The sequence below is a fragment of the Amblyomma americanum genome, chromosome 1 (genome assembly GCF_052857255.1).
Source record: "Amblyomma americanum isolate KBUSLIRL-KWMA chromosome 1, ASM5285725v1, whole genome shotgun sequence".
Lineage (NCBI taxonomy): Eukaryota > Metazoa > Arthropoda > Arachnida > Ixodida > Ixodidae > Amblyomma > Amblyomma americanum.
Window position 1 is genome coordinate 461,157,423 of NC_135497.1, and position 22,713 is coordinate 461,180,135.

The window sequence follows — 22,713 nt, forward strand, 5'->3', positions numbered from 1 at the left end:
TGCATTGGAGGTTCTCGGCATTCGAAGGTGCCAAGGTTCAATCTTCGACATTTATTGCACATTGAGGTCTTCACATAGTTGTATATTCGATATTTCGTCCAGCCGACAGTCAGATGCGTTTTGCCTTGCAACATGTTGTAAGCCTTATTGTTGGCTGCAATTATGAGTTTTTTTAATTTTTTCTTCCCAACCTGTTTTCACTTCTAGATATTCAGTTGTGATCTGAAGCGAATGCTGTTTGTCCACTCTTTCTTCAAAAGTTTCTACCTCTATGCCGCTTTCGACTACGACCACTTTCACTTCACATCTCCTTCCTTTGAGTTTCTTAGCTTCGAGGTGTTCCAGTACTGCGGACTCCACAAGGTGTCTCAAAAGGATATCTAGCCAATGCGCATGTGTGGTTGTTACGATAAAGCCTTCCTTTCAAGGTCTCATAGTTGTGTGTTCCAAATTCAAGTCCACTAAATGTGCTTTTTCTATGAGCAGCCCCATTATATGTTCTGTCTACGCTGCTTTTACTGAAACAATGACAACTCTGGACTCTATTGGTTGTTCTGCTTGTAATGGTTTAGTGATTTTCAGTGCCTCTGCATAGGACGGTTCTGCTTTTTCCTCTAGCTGCTGCTTCGTTTCGGCAAGCCTTTCGTTGAGGAAGTGGCAATTTTGGTTGCACTTTTGATTGATATCTTCAGTTTGTTGACTGCTATCATAGTGACATCGAATTCTTCTCCAACTTCAATCTCTCCTTCTGTCAGTACTGATACCTTTATCAAGGCTGTAGTGGTCATTTTATACAGCCTCGAGATCTTGCTCAGGAGGGTTTCTTCACCTTCATCTGTTTCTCCTCCGCTCCTTGCTTATAGAGATTTCTGCATTTCTTTTTCTTGTTCTGCAGTGATGGGGACATTACCTGCAGGCCTGTCTCCTCTTGTGTCTGGGTTTCCTCTCATTCCATGTCGTCCTGGCTGAGTCCTTCTTGGTCTTCATTCCTGTCTCGCTTCCTTTGATCTTTCAATGCATTCTTTTTGCTGGTGTTAAGTTCTTTCAATTCAATTCACTTTTATTTCCAACATTTCACAATTTTTACGGCCTCGCAGGCAAAACGCTGTAGCAAAGCCGGTAGCAGGGAACAGTGACAGCAGTACAAAATATTCTAGAGATATCAATTGCTATGCCAAAAAAACGCCACACTTTATCATACATTTACAAAAATAAGAGGTGAACCAAATGCATAAAAAGATACCAAGACGTTACACAAAGACAAGCATTAACATGTACACGATATTAGAACAAAACCGATAATTGGACACATGACCAATGAAACTAACACAGGCATGTTTTTATTGCACGCGCTACCATTTTAAGCGAGAAACAGCAAACACGGGTTACTTTAAAAACATTGAACGCAACATTTTGTGTGTTATTACAGCATTAATAAAAGAATATATACTTACCTTATCTAGTAACACTCGCACTGTATAGCTTAATGACTGCAGAAGGTGATTAGTTTAGTGGCGAGGAATAAGCCATTTTTGAGGGGCACGTGTTTTAGAAATACTGCTGCGTAACCTTTCACCTGAGTGTCATTAGAAATTTTGCATACTTTTCATTAGTAAAATAAAACTGTTAGTGGAGACGGTAACTACAAAGAGACTTGATATTGATAACACAATGCTGCTGAAATAACTCGGCTGAAGGATGTAAATATGCTACATTGTTTATGCAATGCATGGCTTTTTTTCTTTACGCACAAGTGTACCGACATTTTTTTGTTTTTGGTTGGACTTACCCATACTTGTGTACAATAGTCAGCGTGTGAACGAAAGGAGGCTTGTTAAACTTGTTGTCTTGCGGAGACCAGAAATAGATCACGCCTCCGAAAGAAGGCACCCACAGGTGATGAGAGTTTTTCGGCCTCTTGCACAACACCACTGTCCCATGCCATCTGACTGAAGAATACGAGAGCTAGTGTTTATGCTATTTCACGATATCTATTTTATGAGGTTCTAATTTTAGCTCGTCGCTAGAAGCCAAGCGTTTGTTTTTAGGGGCAAATAAGATTGCTTTTGCTTTTACCTCTTTATTTTTAGGCTGTTTGTTTCGGATTATTCCGGTAGTTTTGAGAATGCATTTTTCGCCATTTAAAAAAATCTAATTCTTTACTTGAGCTTAACAACAAGCTTTCATCTTCCGAATATAATACTGCATTATCATCGGCAGACATCAGACCATATACATAGATATTTAATTTTAAAAATTGAGCAAGGGGAGGGGCACTTTGATGACCTAAGTTGCGGTGAGGCGAAAGCCATTCGCACGGCGTTGCTACTTGTGTCACTGATGTGTGGTTAAGATGTTACTTAAATACAAGATTGTTTGTGAACCTTATAAGCTGGAGACACTGGAGGGCATTTGGGAGGCATTCGGTTGATTCTACACCTTTCCGCAAACACTCTCTTGCGTCTTAGACAAGGAGAACTACATAGGCTTTGGCAGGAAGTAGCGTAGTCGTTAGCACGCTCGGCTACGAAACCGAAGGATGGTGGTGAATCCTGTCTTGTACAAATATTTTTTCTTATTGAGTTGAAGAGCGTAACAGACGGACAAACGCAAGCATGAGCCATTAAAGCCTTTCGTCTTAAAACGACCTACAAATACTGCCCTATGGGACACCGCACCAAATCTGCCGGAAAGTGGCATAGTAGCCATTATTGACAATTGCCAATAATACATTGGGATCGGCCGGTTAGGTACGACTGCAAAAACAAAATTTCTGAGCCCATGGAGACCATAATTATCTAACTTGTTATGGAGGGTTTTGTGACATGAATGAACCGCATTACTGAAGTCGATATAAATTCCCGGTGTAAGTTTATTCGCTCTAATGTTTTTAATGGTGCTTTTTTCGTAACAGAAAGGCAGATTCCACTAACCTATCCTTACGAAAACCATGCTGAGTTTATGATAAGATATTGTGTTTATTAACAAAGCCATGTAATCCGTTGAGCATTAACTTCACAAGGCCCTCTGAGAAGATTGGAGTTATAGATTGTGGTCAGTACTTGCTTTCATCGTTCCTGTTTCCTTCCTTGAATATAACAGAACCTTTTGCACATGTCATGCTATTAGGAAAAGTGCCAGATGCTAGCGAAAGGTTGATTGAAGAGTTGGAAGCCGCCCACAAAAATGAGATGGCAGGCTATATGGAGTCGCATGCGCAAAAGCTTGAAGAGATGAAGGTCTTCTATGCACGCACAATTGAAAATGACCGCGAGAGCCATGAGGAAACCTTGGATTCACTCAAGCAGCGGCACCGAGATAAAATAGACGCCATTAACGAGGAGTACTCCTTTCAATTGGACTCCATCAAAGAAGACCACCAAACGCGCAAGAAAGAACTAGCTGGACGAGAGGCACGAAACCCTGCTCCAGCAGTACAAGGCACTGCAGCAGCAGGCCAAGTAATTCCAGGAATCCGTGCTGCTCGACAATGAAACCGTAATACAGTGGTTTTACAAGAAAAATGCTGACCTCCAGAAGGGAGTGGAGAGCCTTAACGTTGTCCTTGAGAGGCGTTCTGACCAGATATAGGGCCTACAACATTAGCACGCTGGGCATAGAGAGAAAGAAGGAGGAGCTGGATTGATGTAAATCAAAAATGGAGATGATGGAGGTTCGTATTGACGACCTTCAGGAGCTTCTAAATGAGCAAGGCAAGCTACAGAGCGAATTGTCTGTTGAAAATGCCAAACTGCGAGAAACTTCGGAGAAACTGAACTGCTAGCTGTCTCAAATTGATATGCACAATGAGTAACTGAGGCAAAATCTGCGCGAGAGTTTCAGCTCACCCATTCGTGAATAACACCATCTGCATCCATCCACCGCCTGTACTATCTTCCAGTTTTTGTGTTCGAACGGCTGTACATATACCCATGCGCGGTAGATCCATATGGCGGGAGCCAGCTGAGGTCCCGTAACAGACCCCACAAGCGCTACTCGGTGGCTCACCCAACGGTCATGTCACAGTCCTGGCACGCGGCTGAGCATCGGTCGTCTCCTCGTGCCGGCAACGGAGGTGGCAGGCTGCTGGGTGGAGCACATGGGTCGCACCAGAGCAACCAGAGCTCCCCCTCGCTGCCACGTTGATCCACAGAGGGTTTCCATCCCAGAATGCGCCGCAGCATGTCCGAGACATCGCCACCTCAAGACGCATATGTGCGGCAGCTCTTTGCATCTTTCACGGCGGGCAACGGTGTTGGCTGCACAGAGGACTTGTCAGCCTTTGAGAATGCCCCCTGCTCCCAGGACGATCTACTGCGGCTCACATATGGGTCAAGGAAGATGGGGACCTCGTTGAGCAGCAAGACGCTGCAAACCAGAACGCCCCTCGTGCCGGCTCGTCCTGACAAGGCGCGGCAGCTGCACGAGGTTGTTGAAGCCCGGTTGTGTCTGCTTCGCAGCTTCCTCGTCCAAGGGGTTCACGAATGCCGCGTTTCGGAGCCTCCACCTTCATCTTTCAGGCGCCACCTGAAACCACAGGGGGGCGACACCCGGAAGGCTGCTGTCGAGCCGCGGGGCGTGGGAAAGTGCGGATTCGGAGCCAGCCGGACGCGGCCTCACAACTGCTGCTGCCGCTCGTCACTGTGGCCACTCTCCGTTGGCCAGAATTGAGCCCCGACTGAACCGCCAAGTCTTCGTGGAGGAAGAAGATGCGCGTCAAGTGAAACCACAACCTTGACGGCCCTTCGGGCAGCGTCAGCACCTGCACCGAGGAGCCGCTGGGCCTGGTCGGGCGGCACGGGTCTCTGCGCAAGCCGTCGCCACCGCCGGGCAAGGATTAGCCCTTCAGAAGGAGCTGGTCATTTGGCATCGAAAGCAGCCACTCCAAAACCAAAAGAAAAGAAGAGTGGCCGCGTGCGGGGCGAGCCGGTGCGCGTGCAGAATCGAACGTTCGAGCTTCGCTTCGAGGCAGACATGGCAGTGGTTGGCTGAGTGGCAGGACGTCATTTGGAGATCGGCGTTTCCCCAAGGCCAGCTAGCCTGCACCGGTCGGGCATCCAGGTAAGAGGTCCAGCTTTCCGCCCACGCTACCCACCACGGTACCCTTCCCGCTGTCTCCAGCCTCCCGGTAGGCAGTGGCCTACCGGCGAGCACCTGCCTGCTCACTTACGCCTCGCGATAGCCAAACGACCTACCGGCGAGCACCCGCCTGCTGTCTCCGGTCTGCTGATACTTCCCCGGTGACCGGGCTGCACCTGCGCTGCCGTGTGCGTCGGCGCCGACAAGGACTGTCCGCACCGGAACCCATGGTCGAGCGCTGATGTTCACCTTGAAATAGGTTGCGGACTCGCTGCTGTCTCCCGACGCAGACAGGTTGACAGCAGCACGCGACGCTGCTGCCGACGAGGTGGTGGACGGAGAGGGCAAGCTGGAGGCATCTGAAGGATGTTTCCAGGACACGAGGCATTACTTCAACGCCATCAGCGCTGAGCAGCAGTTGCGGAGACCGCCGGAAGCGGGCAGTGGCCCCCTCAGCAAGCGCCCGCGCGCTTCCACGGTCCCGACGGCATCCACAATGCCGCGGCCTCCATCAGCTCGGCGGACGAAGAAGAAACAGGAACTCCGTTGCTTACCATGGCACCTGTGCCCGCCACGCGCTCCCGCTTCGAGGCGAAAGTCGGCCATATACCGCAGCCGAGCAGGATCTGCGTCCCGCAGGAGAGGCAGGTCACGCCGCCGCTGACAAAACAGACGACTACCGCCGGCGTGCCGGCGCTGGATTGTTCTTCTGCAGGCACGACAGCGTCGCCGTTTGTCGGAACCGTGAAAAACGCCAATAATGCACGGCACTACGGTGCTGCTGGCGCAGTTCTGGAGAGCAGGTCCGATGCCCCAAAAGCGTCAGAAGTTCATGGACAACTGAGGCGCTCGGGCACGTTTGTTTTCGGTGAGTCGGAGCAATCTTCTGCGGACGCCCAGAGTCGGGCTTGTCGTCGCGAGCCCAGGAGTCGCCCAGGAGTCGCCGGCCAGGGCCTGGCAGCCGTTGACAGGAAAGGACAAGGCAGCTGGCGCCGATGCGGACGCAGCCCTCAAGCACCACGCCGAGATTTCGGCGATGGTCGTCCTCGAGTCGGTTGAATTGCGCGATGCCCTCAATGAAGGTCGCCACCTGTGCCGCTGTGGCTTCGGTGCAAGTGCCCGCGGTCGATTCCGCCTACCGCACGCTGCCCTCGGGTGGCGACAAGGACGAGGATCTTGTCTGCTCCTCTTGTAGTAATGTCAAGAAGGGCGCAGCGGCACGACTGAGTTCTCAGGGTGCTGGTTCAGGTCCACCCAGCAAGAGTGCAGGAATAGACTAAGGCCGAGTTCACCAAAGAGATTTGCGAGCCATGAACCAAAAAGCCCACCATGCTCAAGCTGAAGCTCAGGCATGTTTCTGCTGGTTTTGCTTCCTTTGGTGTCGGAATCCAGCTTCTAAATTCACAGAACAATTCATTCCACATCCCGAGATATTCAAAATTGCGGAAATCCCAAGAAGAGATTGATAAGGCTCGCATTGCCATAGAAGAATACAAGAATATCATTGAAGAAATCAGGCGGAACCAAGAGGAGGTAGAAATAAAGGCCTTGAAAGCAGAGCTTCAAGGAAACCACACAAAGTCGGAGAGAGCCGAAGAAACACCGCTGGCGGCCCCCAATCCTTATCTTCGTCAGCGCGCGCTCGATCCTGCGCGCTCCCCGCACCTCATCTTCGGCGTAGGGCCCTTCGTCGGCGCATGCCGTGCCCTGGGCGTTTATTCCCGTAACAATATGTGCAATATGTACGGATATAGATCGACAACACGTTTTACACGTTTAAACTCAATGCTGTCAGTGACAATGGCTTTACTATTCTTCGGGCTTAGCAACGTGTCAAAAACTTCCGATTTATCTATGGGTTTTAAAAACATGGTTTCAGGAAAATGTTTCTGTAGGCAGGATGAGGCCTTGTCCGGTGAAGCGTCTTTTTGGTCTCGCGGCAAAGTGGTCGTTAAAGAGGTCAGATAATACAGATTCAGAAACTGGTTCACCATCAATGACGATCTCGAGCATATTAGGGCTGTTAGGCTACTTTCCAAGCGCGTCATTGGTAATTACCTAAGTTCGGTCTCATCATCCCATGACATGTCAGTGAACAATAGTTAGTTATAGTGTGCTTTTGCTTTTTGGCAGCTTTGACAGTAATTTTGTTGCGCAGTTTTATTAATGCTATCAACGTTAACAGACCCTTGTTTGTGAAAAATGCACCGTAGAGATTTTTCTTTTGACTGATTAACTGGATCTGTTCATGATGTATCCAAGTCTTTTGTGCATGAATATGAAGCTTAAACGGACCTAGAAAGGGGGTCTCAATAAAGATGCGATGTGTCTGGGACGCTGAAAAACGACGGCTTTTAATTATCCCCCAGCAAGAATTCCTTTAATGCGTTTCGTGGAAGCTGAGGTATTTGCAGATAAAATTTAAATTTCCGCGTCTACTCGTCTTTCTCTCTCCTCTCCAACGCCAAAACGGCGGCCCTCCTTCGTCGGCCCCACTCACTCGGTCCCCTCCCTATCTACGCCGGCTGCGGCTCGCGCGGAGTGGCCGCGGCCGCGTTAGCGCCTGACATCTGAATGAATTTGGCGCTGTGAACCAATGATAACTCCCGGCTGCTGACGTGTTATGTGCACGACGTGACGTCGTCTGTCAGGGTTTCGTGCGAAAGCATTGCACCGCACGTCGCCGCGAGGTGCGAAAGCGGGTATTTTTAAAAAGGTATTGTAAATTTCTCGCTCGCTTCTGAGGTCTCGTACGTGGCATGGACAATCGGTGGCCTGTTCTCTGCATAGTCCAAGCATTTTAAAGCCAAGCTCAAACACCCTTTCTGTAGCCCTTTATGGTTTCTTAGAGGAAAACTAGAGCTGTATATTCTAAAAAATATAGACCTAAAGGTATTGTAGGCGCGCTTGGCCGTGCTTTCCTTGAGAACCGCAGACCGGTCCTTGTTCTGGACCTTGGTACGAAACAAGTCCAACATTGAATATTTAATGCTTTGATAATTATGGGCAGTCGTTACTTTACTCTCGAGTGGAGTGCGATTATGGTATGAATATTGGGCAATGATCACTATTGCCGGAACTTATATTGACAGCCGCCACCACGGCATTACAAACGTTATTGATGAAGAGGTCCACAATAGTAGAAGTCGTTGGAGTTACACGAATAGCGGTAACGATTACATTCTGAAAATCAGATGATGTTATCCTGTTCATTAGTTATTTGGTCGCAACGGTTTCTGTAGAAAGATTAATGTTCAAATCACCTCATAATCCAAGCCTTCAATCAATAGTGCAGACAAATTCAAGTACTGAGTAAACAAATCCTAAAAAGAACATTAGTCTCAGCAGAAGGAGCGCGAAACATATGACAGAAAAGAGTGTTGCTGTTTTGAAAACGTAGGGCCTGATAATTTGGGTTTACAAATTGGAATTGTGGAACTCATCACAAAACACCGTGTCCTAAACATAAATCACTACAACATGGACACGTTCGACAGTTCTGTGCGCAGAAAAAAGCCTATAGCCACCCACAGTAAAGCCACAATCCTGAGCAGAAAATCATGTTTCGGTTATCTATATGATGGTAACTTTGAGGGCAAATTCGAGAGCGACCCTCCTGCTGCGCTCGCCCACACGGCGCACACGGTTTTGCTTGGGGCATGATCGCACTGCTAGCCATGGCGGTCACTAGCGAACCCTTACGTTGCTGCCCGGCTGCATCACCCAGCGGCCCTACCATGCTGGCATCCGGCGCTCCTGATGCCACCACCGGACCTCGTGGCGATAGCTTCCCAAGTCAACTCCGCGCGAACTCGTGCGTGCGGAACCTCTATGCACCTCGGGCAGTCTCCCGCGGTCCCCACCTGCTGCCGCGTGGAATCTTCGACGCGATGGCATTGTGACAGTTATCACATGATCTTTGGATAACGCCAGCAACTTTTTTTGTAAGTAATCGCTGCCTAATGTCAGTAGACATCCCAACACACTTTACCGTCGCACAAAACAAAACGCGTTCACGTCGTACCCCGTATAACAGGCTTGAACCAACAACCCTTGGCAATCAAAAGAATACATAGAATGCCCCTCCGCAGTGTACCATGCCATTTTTCGAGAAGAAATGGAGCATTTCACACCGAATTCCAGGATTGCATTTGTTGAAGAGCCCTAAAATATGTTCTTTCGGACTGGACGACACAGTCTATGGAAAACGCGCATGATGGACCGACATTGTATATCTGTTTCTTTCTCAAAACTCCACTTCAGCAGAATGATTGTTCATTTAAATGAATTGTATGTTCAGACCGAGTTTGAACCGTAGTAGCAACTACTAGTGCTATGCTCTTCATTCGCTTTTTTCTAGTGCATCGTTAATTAGATGTGTGGCATGATGTAGTAACGATGTGCTCTGGGTTCCGGCTTTTCTTGTTCTTGGTTCAGGTGTGTCCTATGATGCACTGTGATTAATGGCGGTTGTTTCCTTCATGTTTTGTAGATAGTTTTGTGCACAGAATATTCTCACAGTATCAAATGCCATGTTTAAGCAAAAAAGCCTTCGTGGCATATGCGCTGCGTGCGCGACTGGCGCAAAAAGGGATGGCTCCGAACCACAGTGAAAATGAAAATTGGTATCGGGGAAAAGAAAATGGCGTAGTATCTGTCTCACATATCGGCGGACACCTGAACCACGCCGTACGAGAAGGGATAAACGAGGGACTGAGAGAAGAAATGAAGAAAGAGGTGCCGTAGTGGAGGGCTCCGGAATAAATTCGACCACCTGGAGATCTTTAACGGGCACTGGCAATTCAAAGCACACGGGCGCGTTAGCGTTTCGCCTTCATTGAAACTCTGACGCCGCGGTCGGGTTAGAACCCGGGTACTCCGGATCAGTAGCCGAGCGCCCAGTGCACTGAGCCACCTAGGCGGGCGAACCGCAATGCCACATAGGCGGGTAATTTATTTTTTCGAGTAGTCATTGTCGTGCTGACACAATCTGATGAGAGGTCCTGTACACGCCACACATCACGAAAGAAATGCTTTTTCACAAAACAATGAATGTGCTTAGCTCAGCTAATCCAGGATATACAGAGTGAATGCTCTTCGTGTTCATTCCGTTCAATGGCATTGACGTTACCAGCGTTCTAGATGCCGATGATTTTGAGAAAAGGAAGGGCGCATAACTTGCTCCATGGGTCAGTGGACGCCTCTCCCTCGATTTGAGGTACGTGGCGGTGGTGAGAGAGAGAGATGTGGGCTGCATGCATTAGCGCTGACAACGTTGGGGCAGACACGCGGCACTGCTGCAATAGGCCGCAGCGTTCATTGGTGCCAACCTCTCGCGATCAACCATTAACTGCAACCTGCCAGGATGGCACGGTGGGCGCGCTGCCTATCCAATGCGCGGTACGCAACCAATGCAAGTTTTCGCAGTTGGACACCAACACCACGTATACATGACAGCGAGAAATATGTCCACTCACCCAGGGAGCCAGTTGTGCGCATTTCTTTTCGTGAAAATGAACCACCTCTAAAACTTTGTCAACGCCGATGAACCCAATTACCGCCGGCGGCTCACTTGTTTTGTTTGGTTTTTGCGGAAAGGAAATGACGCAGGAACTGTTCCACATACCTCGGTCGACACCCCCACCGCGCCATAAAGAAGCAATAAAGGATAGTGGGAAAGAGAGAGGAAATTGTAAATTGGATTTTGAGGAAAGGCGCGGCGCCGCTGCGAAACACCTGTGGCTTGGTGCAACTAGCGGCGCATGCGCAGTAGTGACTAGCGAAGCTTACACGAAATATGCCGCTGACTAACCTATTGTAGCTGTGGCTACAGGACTTGAAACGTGCATCTCACCGAAACTGTGTGTGGTTTAAAAGCGCGGACCCGCCGCGGTGGCTCAGTGGCTAGGGCGGTTGGCTACTGAGCCGCATTTTCAGGCTTCAAACCCGGACGCAGTGGCCGCGTTCCGATTGAGGCTAAATAAGCGCACAAACGCTGCCGTGTGCTGTGCGATGTCAATGCACAGTAAAGATTCTCAGGTGGTCGAAATTAATCACGAGCCCTCCTCTACGGCACCTGTCTATCTTCTTTCACTCCCACCTTCCTCCTTTTTCTAACGGCGCGGTTAGGGTGTCCACCGAGAAATGACAATTACTACGCCATTCCTTTTCCACAAAAACCTTTATTTTAAAACGCGCAAGAATAAAAATCGCGCACAGAGAGCAAAGCGTCAATGCGCGATTTTTATTCTTGCGCGATTAAAAAAGAGATGGAGAGAGCAAAGCCTAAAGGGGAGAAGGGTGGCTTCTTGGACATACGGGGCTGGGATCTACGATCACTCACCAATGTGGCGAGGGCTCATTCTCAGCGGGATTATCTGTAGCTAAACCGCCTCTGGCGCTGAAGATGACGCAGTTGTTGAGACGCGCATTCTTTCAATTTTTCCCTTCATGTCTCTCTTCACTTTCCTACTCTCTGCACGTGGAAGCAATTTTGGCTCAGCTTCAGCCAGTGGGCAGGCCGTTCACTTTCCTTTTCATTCTTCTTTCAGTCGCAACAACACACGAGAATGCCTAATTAATTCCGTGTCGCTAGCCAGCGAAGGAGCGCATCCAGTTAGCACAATTAGTTCTGATCGCACTGGAATATTGGCTATTCAAACATGGTACACCTCCAAACGAGCGGAGTGAAAAAACGGAAAATGATATCTGAGAGACATACCGCGCCATTTCCTTTCTCCAAAAACCCATTTGGGCTGGTTTGTTTTGTATAATGTAATGTAGTGGTGACCAACCCGGAGAGCAGAAAGACAGTGAAAAATGGCGCGAAAGCAAAACTCTTTATTTCGGCTGATTAGCGCCTAAAATGGACTGAATCATTCGATGCCGGCATAGCAATAAATGGGCTCGGCGGTCGTCAACCAGAATCCCCGACGCTCTTAATAAGTGGCCGTGCTCAGTTTAATGCTGATAGCAAACTTTCGAGACATGTCGTGCAAGGTTTCTACAACGTTCCGGAACAACGAAGAATCGACACTGCCTTGAGCGATCAATCGAGATAAATCTGGTCGCGTCTTGCATCACAAACAAAGCGATAAGCGGCGTGCCAGCAGCTCTGAAGAGCGAAAAACCAAACACTGCAAAGGTTCCCGGCAATATACATAGTAGCGCAAGACAACAAAGAGGACAGACTAGCGCTCTTACCGATTCGAAATATGCCGTTTTTATTGTCTTGAGCTACTATGTACACTATGTCTACACTACCATGTCCACTGAGGTACAGTCACGGAGAGAATAAAACGGACCACAGCTCCGGTTGGATGGATGGATACGGCCTTTAAATCGAGTGGTGGCTCAAGCCACCTAGCCATGACTTATGAAATTTTACTCTTCTCTTGATTTTAGCCACCAATCAGATAACCTTCGCTTGGTTATTTCTACCCGCTTAAAATCTACTTTCCCTTCACTGTCCTTAAACCAAAAATGCCTTGGACAAATCAGCCTCACTGCTTTCCACTGTAGTGTGAAGCCCTTTACAGAAAAGTATGAAGTGTCCAGCCGTTTCCTCCTCCTCTCCGCACGCAACGCACAACGTGTCGATCTCGTGGTACTTGACTCTATATGTCTTAGTCCGCAAAACTCCCGTCCTGGCCTCAAACAACAAAGAGCTTCCCCTACAATTATCATAGATATTTTCTTTGGCAATTTCCTGCTTAAAAAACCTGTATGTTCCCAGTGCAGATTTCGTCAGCATCCCTGTTTTCCAAAGAGCTCTCTCTGTTTCTTTAACGTTTTTCTTAACCGATAATTGCTGATTTCCCCCACTGCTGTCCAGATATTTGCTTGCCAATTTTCTTGTTCGTTTTCTCCATTTCGTATCAACATTCCTTTTATACAGGTATCTGAAAACTTTCCTAGCCCACTGATGTTCCTCCATTTTTCTCAATCGCTCCTCAAATGCTATCTTACTGCTAGCTTCTCTGCTCTCGAACGACGCCCATCCCATATCAGCCTGCACCCCCTGATTTGGTGTATTGCCATGTGCTCCCAAAGCTAGACTCCCTACGCCACGTTGTTTAATTTCTAACCTTGCTTGAACATCTGGTCTCATGCAGAAGACCGCATTACCGAAAGTCAGGCTAGGTACCAGCCCAACTTTCCAGATCCCTCTTACCGCGTCATACCTGTTGTAATTCCACAGTGGCCTATTTTTCATGACAGCTGCATTCCTACTAGCTTTATTCATGACATATTTTTCATGTTCTGTCAGATACTCAGCACTGTTATTTATCCGCACCCCAAGATACTTGTACTCATTCACTAGTTCTAGCGTGAACGCCTGTATTCTGTGCTCGCCGACCTCATCGTCAAAAATATCATGACTGCAGATTTTTTCCTTACTAAACTTGAAACCTAATCTATCTCCCTCTGTACCACATATGTCGATCAACTTCTGTAAATCTTCCATGTTGTCAGCCATTAGCACTACATCATGGGCGTATATTAGTGCCGGTAATGACTCTTTAATCAATTCTTCATGCTTGGAAAAAGAAAGGTTGAAGCCTTTTCAGATCCTCTTTAGCTTGGTCTCCAACTCTTGCAGATACAACATAAACAATAAAGGAGACAGAGGACATCCTTGCCTAAGCCCCCGCTGTATCTCTACGGGTTCTGATACATTTTTCTCCCATTTTATAAGCACATTGGTACTTTTATATATATCTTTTAAAACATTAATTACTCCCTCTTCCACATCCAATGTGACCAGTATGTCCCACAGATACTCTTTATTAACATTGTCGTAGGCTTCCTTAACATTCATAAATGCTAGCCATAGGGGCCTGTGTTCTTTTTCAGCAATCTCTATACACTGCGTCGATGAAAACAGATTGTCCTCCAACCTCCTTTGTTTCCGGAACCCATTTTGTAGCTCCCCTAGCACCCCCTCGTTCTCCACCCAAGCCTACAATCTGTCCTATATAATCAGCATCACCACCCTGTAAACCACAGATGTCACTGTTATGGGTCGGTAGTTACTTACGTCAGCTTTGTCCCCCTTTCCCTTATATACCATGTTCATTCTACTTAATCGCCATTCATCGAGGCTTTCCCATCCACTATCATTTTAAAAAGCGGGTCAGCGCCATCTAGGGGAAACGCAGCCTGATGTCAATACATCTGCGTGACCATGTGCGCCGGATTCTTCGACGGGCGCTCGAAGCGAGCGGACGTGTTTTTTAGCTCTCTGCTCCTTCGGACGCTGGGCCTGTCTTCGCGGCGTTGTGGGGTCTCCCCATGGAGGCTACAGACACTGTTAACGAGCAAAGGCCTGTGTTCGGCGGTGACAATGAGCAACGCAGGGCAGACCGCTCACGCTTACGATCACGGAGACGAACGCCATCCAGAGCAAGGTCGTCCAGCACCATTCGGCGAATGTAGGCCGAGATCGCTGATCTGCGGGACACGGTGAGGTGCCTGACGGCGGCGCTCATCACCATCTCGGAGAACCTCGAGTCCGTCATGGGGACCTTGCACGTGTCGCCGGCGGACCAACGCGTCCTAGCCTTGAGAGACGCCATGACGCCCGCTCACCAGACGCAGAACTCCATGGCGGCTCCCTCCCCGCCTCTGGCCACCCCTGCGCTTCCTGCCGCCATTGCTACATCTGGGGAACCGGCTGTGATGCCCTCTCCCCCTGATGCTGCTGCTGCGGGCTCACCGCGGACACCTGCAGTCGAGGAGAGCATGTGCACCCCAATGGACGAGTCTGCTCTCCGGAAACGGCGACGCTCAACGGGGTCCGAGGAGGAGAGGGACTCAGAAACCAAAAGGGACATCGCGGTGGCCAAGCGGGAAGTTCGAAGCCCCCTCCCCGATCGTCACAGTTCCCACTCCCTCCACACTCGAAGGAGCAGGGCCTTCCCAGCATGAGCCCCATGGAGCCCACCTCCAGCCTGCTGCTGATGCTGCTGCTGTTGCTGCTGGGGCGAAGGCGTCCTGAAGAAAAACGGGTGCGACCTCACCAAATCCCGCCGCACGAGACCAGGCTGCGGCTGGGGCTTCGTCTGCTGCAGCGAGCGCGCCCAACTCCGCGGCGCGCCGCAGCAATGCGTCCCAGACCACGGCGACGCTGATGCTGGGGCCAGCCTGGTCCCGTGGCGCATTATCACTACCAAGGCGCAGCGGCGTCAGAGAGCTGCCCTGGAGCGATTCTCGGCTGTCGTGGAGGTCCCGTCTAGCCTTGTGGGGACAGTGCTGTTTCGGCCGGCGAACCGGGGCACCGCCTTCACCAGGGAATAGGGCTGGGAGTTGGCCGAGGAGATCGAATCCCGCCGGGGAGTCCTCGCCGTCCGGGTAAACATGCGGCGGAATGTAAAGGCAGTGGACGCGGGGAGCAGCGATGCTTTCCAGGCCCTGCTAGCCACAGCCGTCATCTGCGGCGTGCCGGTCTGCGCCAAGGAGCCTCCTCCTCGGAATCAAAGCTCCGGCCTGGTCTTCGGTGTGGACGGGCGCAGGACGGCGGAGTAGCTGCTAGCGGCGGCGGAGTCAACGGTACCGATGGTGTCGGCGTCTCTGTCGGACAGCACACTCGCTCTCCGTTTTGTGGCGCCGACACCCTCGGCGTTCATCACCATATCCAAGCTCAGGCTCGCGGTCCGCCTCTGCCATCCCCGGCCGCTCCAGTGCGCCAAGTGCGCCAGCCTGGGGCATGCCACTGAGGTGTGTCGTGCTCCTGCCCGATGCACGCGCTGCGGCGGGCCGCACGAGCCTGGTACCTGCGCGAGCAAGCCCCGCTGCATTAACTGCGGGGGACGGCATGGAGCCATTGACCCAGCGTGCCCGCACTGGCAGCGAGAGCGTCACGTGGCCAATTTATTGGCCTCATCCATGGCAACGATGTCCAGCGGGTTGTCCGAGCCGTCGTCCAGGCTGAGACAGCGGCCCCAGCCTAGCAACATCAGCAGACGCCGCGCGCGCTTTCTTATGCGCAGGGCTTCAGGGGAACACCCCAGCAGCAGCAGTCACTGAAGCAACGGCAGCGCCAGCAGCGGCGATCCGGTTGCCTGGCGTCCCGTACAGTGCGGCCCGAGTCTGCGGCCGCTTCTCATGGCCCGCCTCCTGACGCACGGGACGCGGAGATCGCGCGCCTAAAGCTGGCATTGCGCGCCCTCAGCGCACTTTTCCCGGAGGGCACAGACGGACAACGGGCTTACTTAGAAGCAGCGGGTGCTCCCGCACAGATAAGCCAGCATGATGGCTAGCCGCCGGACTCCCTCCCGCATACCACCCATCCTGCAGTGGAACGTGCGCTCACTTGCGGCGCGGTACGCCGAAATGCGAGTTCGCATCGCACAGGATTCGCCGGAAGTTATCGCGCTGCAGGAGACGTACGTACATTCACAGGACGGGGAGCCCCAGATGCGGCTACCTGGATACATTGGCTACCACTCAGCCACCACGTGCGAGAAACCCACCTGTGCCGCAGTGCCCTGTTGTGTCACATCTCATCGGGCAGGGAAATCAAGGTGCGCGATATACGTGCGGCAGGACGTCCAGCACACCCTAGTCGGCTCGGCGGTGGCGACATATGACGCCCAGGAGTGCGTGGTGGTGACTGTGCGCGTCGGTTGTGTTGACACGTCGGTGGCCAGTGTTTATGTCCGTCCAGCTCTCGCGTGGAACGCGCTGTGTTTTCGTGCTGTGTCTTCGTGCTGTGCCCCGCGCCAAACCCTCTGTGGTGATTTTAACGCCCGCCATAGTGCGTGGGGCAGTGCGAGCCACTCCGCGCGTGGTGAAGACCTGCACGACGCAGAAACGCAGCTTGGACTCACCCCTTTGAACACCGGCGAGCCCACCTTTCGACGACGCGGAACAACCGGCTCCTGCATCGACGTTGCTCTCGCATCCAGAGGCATCGAGGCGACATGGCGCCGATCACCATCTCTCTGGGGTTCGGATCATTACTCCATCCTAATCGAACCCACTGCGTTGGAGGCGCGCCCCAAATGTGCCTACTCCATTACCAACTGGAGTGCGTTCAGGCAGGCGGTCGACGAGGCGGCGGCCACTGGCGCAGATTTATTTTCAAGTCTAGTCCGAAGCGCTCTCGCAGCCACCCAGCGAGCAGAGGTAAGGGCAGGGCAGCCCACACCTGATATGAAGCTGCTCAATCTGCGCGAGAAGAGAGATCGCGCAGAGCGACGGGCGCTACGGACTGACAGAGCCGCCGACTGGACTGTCTACAACCGCTTGGACGCGGCAGCTCGCCGCCACGCCAACAAGATATGCCGCCGGCAGTGGGCTTCAATATGCCAAAGGATGGAGGAAAATGTCAGCTCGCGGAGGCTCTTTGGCACCCTGCGGCGCATCACCCAACCACAGGCAAACAACCGCTGGCTGCCCTCGCAATCTCCAGCGAGCTCAGCTTTGTAGAATTGGCAGAGCGTTTTGCCGACCGATTCGCGCCGCCCAGCCCCGCAAACGCCGCTAACATAGCTGCTCCTGAGAGCCCCAGAAGCGACATCAGTCCCTCGCCCGTCGCTTCGGAAGGCGCATGTGATGCGCCGTTCACCGCGGCGGAACTGAACAATGCGCTGCAGAGCTGCCGCCGCCGCTCGGCGCCCGGACAGGACGGGGTGACATACCAGATAATAATAATAAAAATAATTGGTTTTTGGGGAAAGGAAATGGCGCAGTATCTGTCTCATATATCTTTGGACACCTGAACCGCGCCGTAAGGGAAGGGATAAAGGAGGGAGTGAAAGAAGAGAGGAACAAATAGGTCCGTAGTGGAGGGCTCCGGAATAATTTCGACCACCTGGGGATCTTTAACGTGCACTGACATCGCACAGCACACGGGCGCCTTAGCGTTTTTCCTCCATAAAAACGCAGCCGCCGCGGTCGGGTTCGAACCCGGGAACTCCGGATCAGTAGTCGAGCGCCCTAACCACTGAGCCACCGCGGCGGGGGCTACCAGATGCTGCGAAACCTGGATGCGCAACTGGTAGCGCAGCAACGACAGATCGTCCTGCAGCAGATCAACCTGGTGTGGGAACGCGGGGAGCTACCGGAGGATTGGCGAACCACGGTCGTTTGTCCCATCCGAAAGGCAGGGCGCCCACCTACGGAGCTGAGCGGATACCGGCCAGTGGCATTAACATCGGCGCCAGGTAAGCTCATGGAGCATATGGCGTTGCAGCGTCTGAACGAGAGGGCTGCGGAAGCTGATTTGTTTGACGAGCGGCAGACGGGTTTCCGTGGGATACGGTGCAAGGCTGATTCTATATCGGACGTTGTTACAGTGCTGGAGAATGCCAGGGCGGCAGGCCAGGTTGCGCTGCTGCTACTACTGGACGTCCTATCACCATTTCTGTTTAATGTGGCCATGTCGGTGGTGCCGGCCTCACTCCCCACGAGCGGCCGACACCATGTGTACATGTCCATATATGCAGACGACATAGCTCTGTGGTGCCGGGGACCACCGGGCGAGGCGTTCCGCGTGCGGGGGTGCCTTCAGGGAGCCCTGACCGCAATCGATGCCTGCTTGCGCGGCCTTGGTCTGTCGCTGAGCGCGGACAAATCGGTGGCTATAGCCTACGTTTCGCGCTCGCGCGCGCACCTTGCGCCACTGTCACTGGACGGGACTCCGATTCCTTGGCGTAAATCGGTGCGGTACCTTGGTCTGGACATCGACTGGCGCCTTTCCTTCCGCTCCGCGGCGACCAAGGCCTGTCTGCAGATGAAGAGGATCACCGCCGCCGTGCACAAGCTCACCGCTCGAGGCCAGGGCATCTCCCAGCACGCGCTGCGGTTATACGATGCCGCAGCTTTGGGGGCGGTGATCTATGCGCTGCTGCTCGTCACGGTGCGCAAGCCGTGCTGGAAGAAACTCGAGCTTCAGAACCGCAAGTCCCTGCGCGTGTGCCTAGGCTTGCCCAAAAACTCGCAGTGCGCCGCAACGTTGGCCGAGGCAGGAGCGTGGCCACTTGAGCTCCAAGCAGCGCACAGGGCATTGAATCACATCGACCGGCTTCACCGCGCACCGGAAGGCGGCTCGATGCTGCAGCGTATGCGCTCGCACCAGCGCTCACGAATGGGCGCGGCGCTGCTCGAGTATGAGCTATTGACCCAAGGCCCACCCCCCTACGGCTCCTGCGCGCCCTGGCCTGCTGCCTCGGAGGTACAGCGAGAGATCGTCGGCATTGCGAGAAAGCGGAGCACACCCCTCTGTGCTGTGCAGCAGCTGGCCAGAGCCGTCATACACGAGGAGCTCCAGGACCATCTCCTCGTGTACACCGACGGCTCAGTGGCCCGCGACAGCTACTTCCTTGCTGCGGCGGCCACCATCCCCGCCCTGCGACTCCACAGCCAGCAACACGCAGCCTTCCTGGGCTCCTCCACCACGGCGGAGTTGATGGGGATCCGGCTCGGGCTGGACCTGGTGCTCACCCTCGGCCATCCGCTGCCCAAGAGTGCTTTGCTGTGCGACTCCCGCGCCGCCCTCAGCCGCCTGCAATCTAACGGCCGCGGTACCCCACTGGTGCGGCAAATTCGCCTCGCGCAGAGATGTTGTGCCGTGTGTGCACAGAGGGTGCCCGGTCACTGCGGCATCGCAGGCAACGAAGAAGCTGACGACCTCGCGACCGCTGCACACCAACTATCTGCCAGCGATCTGCCCCTTGCGCTGGAGGACGTGCGTGCGGCCATCCACGACCATCTCCGAAAGCAGCACCCCGACCCACGCACCGTGGGAGGTGAGCGCATCGACAGTGTCACCGGCTGTCACGCACTTACATGGTCACAACGTGCAATGATCCTCCGCGCGCATTGGCTGCGTGTGGCCCGGGGAACGACGGGTGCGTCACGGAATCGCGACGCGTGATGTGTGTGACGGATGCGGTGCAGTGGAAACACTAGAACACCTGCTCCTTCACTGTGCCGCGTTTGCCGATGCTCGTCGCGATATGCTCGCGGCCTGTAAGGCGCAGGGCATACTACCAGACTCCATCAAGACGCTGTTGTGGCCGCAGGGCACTGCGCGCACTCGTGAGCGAACTTTGGTGAGCCTCTGTGCATTCCTCGAACACACGGGCTTGACGTCCCGTCTTTTATCCGTCAGGTAGTTACACGCAGTGACCGAACGCTCCGCGAGTTCTACCTTGAACGATTAATAACTGGACGCCCCACTACAGTTGTAACCAACACAGTGCTGTGCGCGTGTGTGATTTAATTCCTCAAAAAAAACTAATCAGGCGCACAACCTGGACACATTTCTTATTGTGTAAATAGTTTGTACACATTACTTCTCCCCCTATCGTCTCTTCCTGTCCCCTCACTTCTTTCATTTCATTTCTTCATTCTGCCCGCTATCCTTTATTTCTGCTGCCCCAGCTCAGGTGCTTCAGTATCGATGGCAGATGCCGGGGCTAGCAAAATATTTTTCTTCCTCTTTACTATTTTTTTTAATAAAACCACTACCACTACCACCACCATGTGCGCCCTCACAGCTCGAAGCCTGTAAAAATTGCTCACTTTCGCTTTGTGCTGTCTTTCATTGTTGCCACTCGCGCGCGGTGACGCTGCTCTAGGCGCTGCTGCTGATTGCTCGGTAGGAATGGATTGCGGTCCTGATCGCTCTCCGGTGGTGGTGTTTACAACTCTATTATCACAAAATGGATGGGATTAGTCGGGGCTGGGGCGTACCCAGGGTGGCCTCCAGTCGGGGGCGATCTGTTGAGCTTGCATGATTAGGGCCAATTGCGTTGTTTTTCTAGAACTGGCCAAGAGCTTGTCCCATTCCTCCGCCGAGGGAGCTGGCAAGAGTAGCGTCGGAGGTTGTTTGCTAGCGCATTCCGGTAAAATACGGTCTTGGGTGCCGTGAGTCCCATCACCATAGTGCAGGCTTGCAGGGTCATATTCACCGTTTGTGGATAAACATAATCGATAGGGGCTAAGAATTAAATTTGTTTGTAGGCGTCCGAGTGTCGTGGCTTGCGCCTTGTCCAGGTCGGGGTGAGGGGTGCGATACGTGCATCTTAGCTTGCGATAAAAGTTTGTAATCTCCGTGTACGACTGAGGCTCCTCGGCAGAAGCGTCCGTTCCCGAGAGCTCTCCCGTCCCCCGGTTGGTTAAACCTCGGGCTAGATGATCGTCCCGCTCGTTTCCGCAGTTACTCGCGTGAGCCGCAACCCATACGAGATTGATATTATCCAGAGTTCGGTTGCGCAGAATTCGCATTGCGAGCGCGCTTAGCGAGTTTTTGGCGAAATTTTGAATGGCGCTCTTAGAATCGCTTAGATAAGTTTTGGTGCGGAGACCCGCGATGGCCAGTGCGATAGCTACTTCCTCTGTCACACGGCTGCCTTTGGAGCGGCCATACATGCCACGTATGTTCCACCTTTGATGGGTTGAGCTGGCTTCACGTACAATGTTCGTGGTTCGTTCTCGTACTGTTTCTCAAGGGCCTGGGCCCTTGCTTTCCTGCGGGCGTCGCGTCTGCCGGGCAGCATGTTTTTGGCTACTGGTTTAGCAACTAGTCTAATAGTAACGTCGACCGATAAATGCGATGTTTCATAGACCCTCTCAACGGGTTGGATATGGAGTTTGTCGAGAATTACGCGTCCCGCAACAGTGCGCGGCAAACGGGTCACTGTTGCCGTTTAATGGGCTTCGATTAGCTCAATGAGCGTGTTAAGAATTCCCAACTGCAGCACTCGATCTGAGTTGGCTAATGCCGGCCGGCCAAGGGCCACATTGTATGCTGTTCTTATGATGCTATCAAGGGCCCCTTCGTCCCTGTGACGAAGATAATAGTACGGGCAGGCGTACGTGATTCTATTTATCATGAATGATTGCATGATCCTGCATAGGTCGGTTTCTCTCATGCCCCTGCGACGGTTGGCAATGCGCCTATCTGGTGCGCCGTGCTGTATTATTCTGAAGGGACATGCCAAGAACCCTGATCGTGGCCACCGGGTTATTGGATGGTTGTCAGTGTACAACACGATGGGTTCCCGAGGGTCGGGTGCTGCCTCTGAGGCTTATTTGTTCCTGATAACTAAGAGTTCCTATCTAGGCGGTAACCACGCAAGGGCGCTCTCCTGCACGAAAGAGTGTACCGTGTCGATAGCTGGTTGTAATGACTCCAGAGTTGGTCCATATGGTGATGTCTTCGGCGTATACACATGATGCCTGAGTGGGATAGCATGTAACAGACGTGGGAAACAACTCATAGTAAGGTTGAAGAGAAAAGGTGGAAGTACAGCGACTTGCGGGGTTCCTCTGGTCCGAAGTGTAATTTTTTCACTACTTTTGTCCTCGAAATGCAGCGTAGCCGTGCGCTGGATCAGAGAGGTGGCGATGCAGTCCACGCTCTGCTCTCGCGCTGTGGAATGTCGCCTTGGTTGCCCCGGCAGCAGTACTGCCAGAGTGCAGATAAACAAGGTGAAAGAAATGGTGAGGACAGTAAACAGAAAAAATAAGAAAGCCGGCAGTCCTGCACGGCACCAGCCTGATGCGCGAATACGGTCGCTTCATCGTGACCTGTGGCTTGCAGAGCACAGCGAAGAGCGGACGGCAGCGGAGCTGGCGCAGGCAAACTTGTCCCATCTTTTAAAGGAAATGAGCATGACGGCG

General features: G+C 52.3%; 1 pseudogene; it reads left to right on the forward strand.

The window, feature by feature from the left end:
- The first annotated feature begins 4,182 nt into the window (after window positions 1-4,182).
- Window positions 4,183-22,713, forward strand: part of LOC144126117 (uncharacterized) — a 68,973-nt pseudogene continuing 50,442 nt past the window's right edge.